This window comes from Amia ocellicauda, chromosome 14, assembly GCF_036373705.1.
Source record: "Amia ocellicauda isolate fAmiCal2 chromosome 14, fAmiCal2.hap1, whole genome shotgun sequence".
In the NCBI taxonomy this organism is placed as follows: domain Eukaryota; kingdom Metazoa; phylum Chordata; class Actinopteri; order Amiiformes; family Amiidae; genus Amia; species Amia ocellicauda.
The window spans coordinates 32,619,613-32,627,521 of NC_089863.1; positions in this window are offsets into that span (position 1 = coordinate 32,619,613).

Consider the following 7,909-nt stretch of genomic DNA (forward strand, 5'->3'; position numbering starts at 1 on the left):
ACTGAATGTTAGGGTATATTGTCAAAAGTGTAGAATTTAAAACAAGCAAAAAAAAGAGCTCATCTGGAATACTGTGTACAGTTCTGGGCTCCAAACTTCAAAAAGGATATCGCTGCTCTAGAGGCAGTTCAGAGGAGAGCAACCAGACTTATTCCAGGTCTGAAGGGAATGTCCTACTGAGAGACTGAGGAACTGAACCTTTTCACCCTGGAACAGAGGAGACTACGTGAGGACTTGATTCAAGTCTTCAAAATCATGAAAGGCATCGACTGCATCAAACCAGAGGCGCTTTTCCAGATCAGCAGGGACACACGCACCCGGGGACACAAATGGAAATTGGGCTTCAAGGCATTCAAGATGGAAAACAGGAGACACTTCGTCACACAGAGAGGCGTCACAATCTGGAACAAACTCCCCAGTGATGTGGTTGAAGTTGAAAATTTGGGAACATTTTAAAACAAAAATTGACTGGATAGTATCCTTGCATCACTTAGTTATTAATGGACACCAAACGAGCACGATGGGTCAAATGGCCTCCTCTCGTTTGCAAACTTTCTTATGTTTCTTACATGATGAAGTGTAAAAAATCTTTTAAAGTATTTTTAACGTATTAATTTTGAGAAGTTTACAGCTGAAATGCCGTATTTATATGTATTTATTATATGTATTTATTTCAAATATTTAGTAACATACAAGAATGGGTTTTGTGGGAAAATTTCATATACGCAGAGATATTTAGTTTTGAATTGCAAAAGCTGCACAAAAAGGCGGTTCTAGTGCTAACAATGGGCCTGTGCTACTGGTCACCCCAGTCGTTTTTTTAAGTGTTAACTTTGTGATACTGTATCTGTAAGCACCTTTCCTATATGTAAATCAAAATGTATCAGATAGCCATACATTACTCAGATGGGTAGCTACAAATTACTGTTGGGCAGAGTGTTTTGATAATAAAACTCCAGTCATTATGACAGCTAGTTTTACTTGTTCTTTGATAAAATAGTCCAGCCGCTACTTGCTCTCGCAACTGGGCACACAGCAGCCAGTCATCTAAGTAATTGAGGACCATGGGCGCTTCACCAAAGAAGCATGCTGCTGAAAGAACAAATTATCTGGCCTTGGGTCCTATGGCCAAGGCCAGTTCAGGCCCTCCCCACCTTAAACAGGAGGTCATCATTCAGTGGGGGGTTGATGGTGACATAGCTCACCCAAGACTACACCTTGGTCTCCTCTCCTGAGGCCTCTAACTCCCCCTCCCATTTCCAAAGCCTCTAAAGAAATGGCTTCAGGGTGCAACTGTTGCAAGGACTCTGACTCCATAACCTTTGGCTGCTAGGGGCAGGTGCCAGAGAAGGTTGGGCAGCAGGAGTCTCAGAGGGGAGGGCCATAGTAGTGGTTTTCTGGTCCTGAGCAGGATCAATGAAAACAACATGTTATGTTGAGTCCCAATAAAATCCATCAACTCTGACTCTGGTGTGTGAAGGCTGAGATGTTGCAGGAGAGAGGGATGTGGTCACGAGACTGGGAGCAAGAGCAATGGTGCCTGGGTTTGTGTGAAGAGTGGCTGTTGGAGCACGCTGCAAGGGCCAGGCACACAGAGCCAGCAGGAGACTGACAGGTACAATAAAGATGTCAAACCATAGCTTGCAGAGGGAGTTATGGAAGATTGCGCACTCCCCACCAAAGCAAGCTTATGCCCCTAGCCCTGTCAAGCCTCTAATGCATGGATTTCTTCTTAAAAGTTACGCACACAGTGTATAAAGTCTACACATTCAGGAATTACAATACATGAACACAAACTTACACTGGTGATAAGAAATTAAAGGACATGATGCATCAAGTATATTTGTGTTAAAAAAATTGAGAAAGACTAACATTCTAAAATATGCATTAATGGAAATCAGACTAAGGAACAGTAATTAAATGTTCTTTGGACAGACAAGTCAAAATTGTTAATCTGATCTTATCAAAAGTTAATATGAGTTTATCTTGATGTTGTTAAATTGGTTAAAACAGGTTTAAACCTGTTATAACCTAAAATGAATAGCAAAATACCAGATCATAAACATTAGCAATTTGAGCTGTGGTTTGGTTTCACTCACTTCTTTTGCTGAGTTGATCTCTTGAGAAAGGAAGGAAACTGAGTCACACATTCTTTTTTTAGGTTTGCATAGAATGTACTTCACAGTTCACTGAAAGCCACAGAATATCTTAATGATATTTTTTGCTTTGTTTTATATTCTTCTAGTTAACAAATCTGTTTTTAAAAAGTTTTTAAGTAAAAGTTTTATATAGGTTTCAATCATGCTTAATGTGTTCCCAAAGTTCACAAATAAACAATACAGAATTATCAATTTTCACTTCTGATATTTTTTTGTAAACTTAAAAAGCTATGCCCCTGCATAGTTTCTGTAATAGATCGTATAGCACTGGTTAAGTTTTATACTTTATGAGTAGGATGCCTCTTGTATCAAAATCTGAAAACCCTCTTATGCTTGGAAAGGGATACGAATAAACTGATAATGAGAGGAGATGGGGTCAAAAGAAATGTAAAGATATACAGCGATCAGCCATAACATTATGACCACCTAATATTGTGTAGGTTCCCCTTTTGCTGCCAAAACAGTTCACCGCTTTTCCTTCCTTGGACCACTTTTGATAGGTACTTACCACTGCAGACCGGGAACACCTCACAAGAGCTGCAGTTTTGGAGATGCTCTGATCCAGTCGTCTAGCCATCACAATTTGGCCCTTGTCAAAGTCGCTCAGATCCTTATGCTTGCCCATTTTTCCTGCTTCTAACACATCAACTTTGAGGACAAAATGTTCACTTGCTGCCTAATATATCCCACCCACTGACAGGTGCCATGATAATGAGATTATCAGTGTTATTCACTTCACCTGTCAGTGGTCATAATGTTATGGCTGATCAGTGTATATATTGTCATGAATAGGCCCTAAGCCATGGACCCTCAGAGATTATTTTCTCCTACATGCCATCCAGGAGTTTTTTTGTTTTTCTCTCCTCCGTGCCTAAATGGTTTATTTATTTAAATGTTCATTTAATTTATTTTAGATCATGTAAACTGTTTAAAGGTCTATTTCTATTTTACTGGATTGTATTATTTATGTATTATTTTATTTTGCTGTACGTTTGTCGTATGTTTACCAGTCTTTAAAGTGTTCTGTGGCTACCCTGTGAAATAAAAATTGATTGATTTATCAAAGGCAATGACAAGATTATCCCCCAAATGCCAAATTCAACCCTCCTGGAAGCTATCCAATGAGTATTGATACACTCCCTTGCACTGTTCCACATGGTAAATCATGTAGCTCTAAAAGCTGAAGTAGATACCTTTGAGAACAGACACATTACTTGTCTGCCTGAGAAAATCTACAGTATAGCTTCAGTAAATTCTATATATCATTCTATAGAAATCTTGCCTGGCTTTGACTTAGTCCACAATGTACTCATTAATGTATTGACTTCATGGCTCAATGTATACTCTGGAAGGACAGTTTACCAGTAATCTTTATACTAATAAGAAGCTCTAATAAGAAGAGCATAATACGTTATGAATGCAGTAAGTAATGGGTAACATTTTACAATATAGGTAACGTAATTCCTCATGAATTAATATATGAAAATCATAGGATTTAAACATCAAAACATCATGAACATCATCTGAGGTCTGATGTTGAGCACATCAACCCACACTTACCCTAACCCTAAAACCATTATACATGTGATTAATGTAAGAGCTCAGACGAAGTGCATGACATATTCATGCGTTTATCCGGTGGTATTCATATATTAATTCATGAGGAATCACAGTAAAGTGTGAACAAGTTGTGGTTAATCTACAATATACAGATGGCTGCAGATTTCTTCATATCCTGATCAGCACCAATCTTGGCTTCTCTCTATACTGCAGCCTCAGGTTTCCCAAGCGCATTAGGCCTCACAAAGTCTGTAAAGAAGCATGCCACCGCACACTGCATTTGCCTGCTTGCTCCTCATTAACCAGCTATTGCTGCTCATTCTCTCCTTCTTTCTTCACTGTCCTCTAACTCTCTTCGCCTCCTTTATAATTTCGCACAGTCCTTGGTTAGGGGCAGGGGCCCAGATGAAAAGAATCCTGCACTGTAGGGTGTGGCGATTCCCTGATCTGGGGCAGGTGTGTCATATTGGGCAATTAGGCTCATTAATAAAAATAATGTGATTAGAACAAAACAGATAATCAAATAAACCAAAAATTCAATCAGTGAAATACACATATGAAATAAGAAAGGAAATAATAAAAATAATAATAAACCACACAGCAAATTAGGAATAAACAAAATAACACAATTAATCATAAATAATAAAGAGCTCCATCACTGGGCGATGAGTGCTGCGTGGGCCTTAAAGGCCTTGCTGCACCGAAGCACCTGGAGTGCACAGGCGCCACACTATTTGGGATCTGGAGGACTCAGAGTTTAAAAGGCCACCAGCGCCATCGAGTAGTCGAAAGAGTGAGTGGCACCCTGAACCACAGCTACCACAGTATTTTGCAGCACCATACAATACACTCTAGTGTACACCTAGATGGTCAGGAGTTCATCCTGCAGCAAGAAAATGACCCAAAACATGGGGTGAACTGGACAGAAGGGTGAAAGAAAAAGCAACCTACAAGTGCAACACATTTGTGGGAACATCTGCAACAGTGTTGGGATGAACTTTCTGAACAATATTTGATTTCCATTAAAGAAAGAATACATTAAACTGCGTAAATTTCAATAAAAAACTGAAAAATTGAGGTGTTCTAAAACTTTTGACCGTTAGTGTATATATACATATACAGTGAGGGAAAAAAGTATTTGATCCCCTGCTGATTTTTTATGTTTGCCCACTGACAAAGAAATTATCAGTCTATAATTTTAATGGTAGGTGTATTTTAACAGTGAGAAACCGAATAACAACAAAAAAATCCAGAAAAACGCATTTCAAAAAAGTAATACATTGATTTGCATGTTAATGAGGGAAATAAGTATTTGATCCCCTATCTATCAATTTCTGGCTCCCAGGTGTCGTTTATACAGGTAACGAGCTGAGATTAGGAGCACTCTCTTAAAGGGAGTGCTCCTAATCTCAGATCGTTACCTGTATAAAAGACACCTGTCCACAGAAGCAATCAATCAATCAGATTCCAAACTCTCCACCATGGCCAAGACCAAAGAGCTGTCCAAGGATGTCAGGGACAAGATTGTAGACCTACACAAGGCTGGAATGGGCTACAAGACCATCGCCAAGCAGCTTGGTGAGAAGGTGACAACAGTTGGTGCGATTATTCACAAATAGAAGAAACACAAAATAACTGTCAATCTCCCTCGGTCTGGGGCTCCATGCAAGATCTCACCTCGTGGAGTTTCAATGATCATGAGAACGGTGAGGAATCAGCCCAGAACTACACGGGAGGATCTTGTTAATGATCTCAAGGCAGCTGGGACCATAGTCACCAAGAAAACAATTGGTAACACACTATGCTGTGAAAGACTGAAATCCTGCAGCGCCCGCAAGGTCCCCCTGCTCAAGAAAGCACATGTACAGGCCCGTCTGAAGTTTGCCAACATCTGAATGATTCAGAGGAGAACTGGGTGAAAGTGTTGTGGTCAGATGAGACCAAAATTGAGCTCTTTGGCATCAACTCAACTCGCTGTGTTTGGAGGAGGAGGAATGACCCCAAGAACACCATCCCCACCGTCAAACATGGAGGTGGAAACATTATGCTTTGGGGGTGTTTTTCTGCTAAGGGTTCAGGACAACTGCACCGCATCAAAGGGACGATGGACGGGGCCATGTACCATCAAATCTTGGGTGAGAACCTCCTTCCCTCAGCCAGGGCATTGAAAATGGGTCGTGGATGGGTATTCCAGCATGAGAATGACCCAAAACACACAGCCAAGGCAACAAAGGAGTGGCTCAAGAAGAAGCACATTAAGGTCCTGGAGTGGCCTAGCCAGTCTCCAGACCTTAATCCCATAGAAAATCTGTGGAGGGAGCTGAAGGTTCGAGTTGCCAAACATCAGCCTCGAAACCTTAATGACTTGGAGAGGATCTGCAAAGAGGAGTGGGACAAAATCCCTCCTGAGATGTGTGCAAACCTGGTGGCCAACTACAAGAAACGTCTGACCTCTGTGATTGCCAACAAGGGTTTTGCCACCAAGTACTAAGTCGAAGGGGTCAAATACTTATTTCCCCCCTTAACATGCAAATCAATTTATAACTTTTTTGAAATGCGATTTTCTGGATTTTTTTGTTGTATTCTGTCTCTCACTGTTAAAATACACCTACCATTAAAATTATAGACTGATCATTTCTTTGTCAGTGGGCAAACGTACAAAATCAGCAGGGGATCAAATACTTTTTTCCCTCACTGTATATATACACACTCAAGAGCATCTGTGCACTCCAGTGTCTTCAATCCCCCATGAGGTGCCGGCCCAACCAAGTCAAACATATTTAACGGAAAAGGATATCTGTAGCCACACTTTCATTGCAAAAATATTGGACAAGACCATTTAATTTACAAAGTTTTATTTTATTATTTAACAAACAATGTGTTTCGACACTCCTGTGTCTTCATCAGGTAGACATTTCAAGTAAGAACATAAGAAAGTTTACAAACAAGTGGAGGCCATTAGACCCATCATGCTCATTTGGTGAACATTAATAACTAAATGATCCAAGGATCCTATCCAGTCTATTTTTGAATGTTTCCAAATTGTCAGCTTCAACCACATCCCTTGGGAGTTTGTTCCATATTGAAACAACTCTCTGTGTGAAGAAGTGCCTCCTGTTTTCTGTCTTGAATGCCTTGAAGCCCAATTTCAATTTGTGTCCCCGGGTCCGTGTGTCCCTGCTGATCTGGAAAAGCTTCTCTGGTTTGATGTGGTCAATGCCCTTCATGATTTTGAAGACTTGGATCAAGTCCCCACGTAGTCTCCTCTGTTCCAGGGTAAAAAGGTTCAGTTCCCTCAGTATCTCAGTAGGACATTCCCTTCAGACCTGGAATAAGTCTGGTTGCTCTCCTCTGAACTGCCTCTAGAGCAGTGATATCCTTCTTGAAATGTGGTGCCCAGAACTGTCCACAGCATCCAGATGAGGTCTAACTGGTGCATTGTACAGTCTGAACATTACTGCCCTTGTTTTAATTTCTACGCTTTTGACAATATACCCTAACATTCTGTTTGCCTTTTTTATTGCTTCCCCTAATTGTTTATATATCTCATTTAATTTTTGTTTTAAATATAAATTAAATACATAATTTTTTTGTTAATCAAATGTAATATCTCCAGCTTTGAGTGTAACGTGTAATACAAGTAGCAGACTACACCAATTCCTATCAAGAGGAATACCATTACAGTTTTAATTATGTTTAATTGTATTTGCAGGTTTAACGTAACCACTCTTCTTCAGGATATCTATGAGGATATATTTTAAATGACTCTTAGTTATAAAACAAATATGACAAAACATTTTACAAACCTAAACAAATGCAGTTAAATGTGGATTTTGGCTTTCATATTGTAACGTGTTGGGGGAGTACCCTGACTAGTGCTGCGTGCAGCATGTATAGGCCATGCGTGTTTAGTCTTGTTGGGGACTAATTCCTCTTGCATATATAGGAATATGCTGTATGCATCAGAAGTGCCAAGGCACTTGACGTTGTAAGTGTGGGAGGGTCCCTAATAAATTAAGTCCCTATCATTCATTTATGTAGTCATATTATTGGTTTATGTTGGTGATCATGTAATGTGAACATGTGGGAATAGGGGACTACCGGCAGGGGTTTGGACCTGTAAAGTAGTCACACATAGTACAGGGTTTATAATGGTGGTTGCAGGGATTTTAGCTTTCAGTAGCACCCTG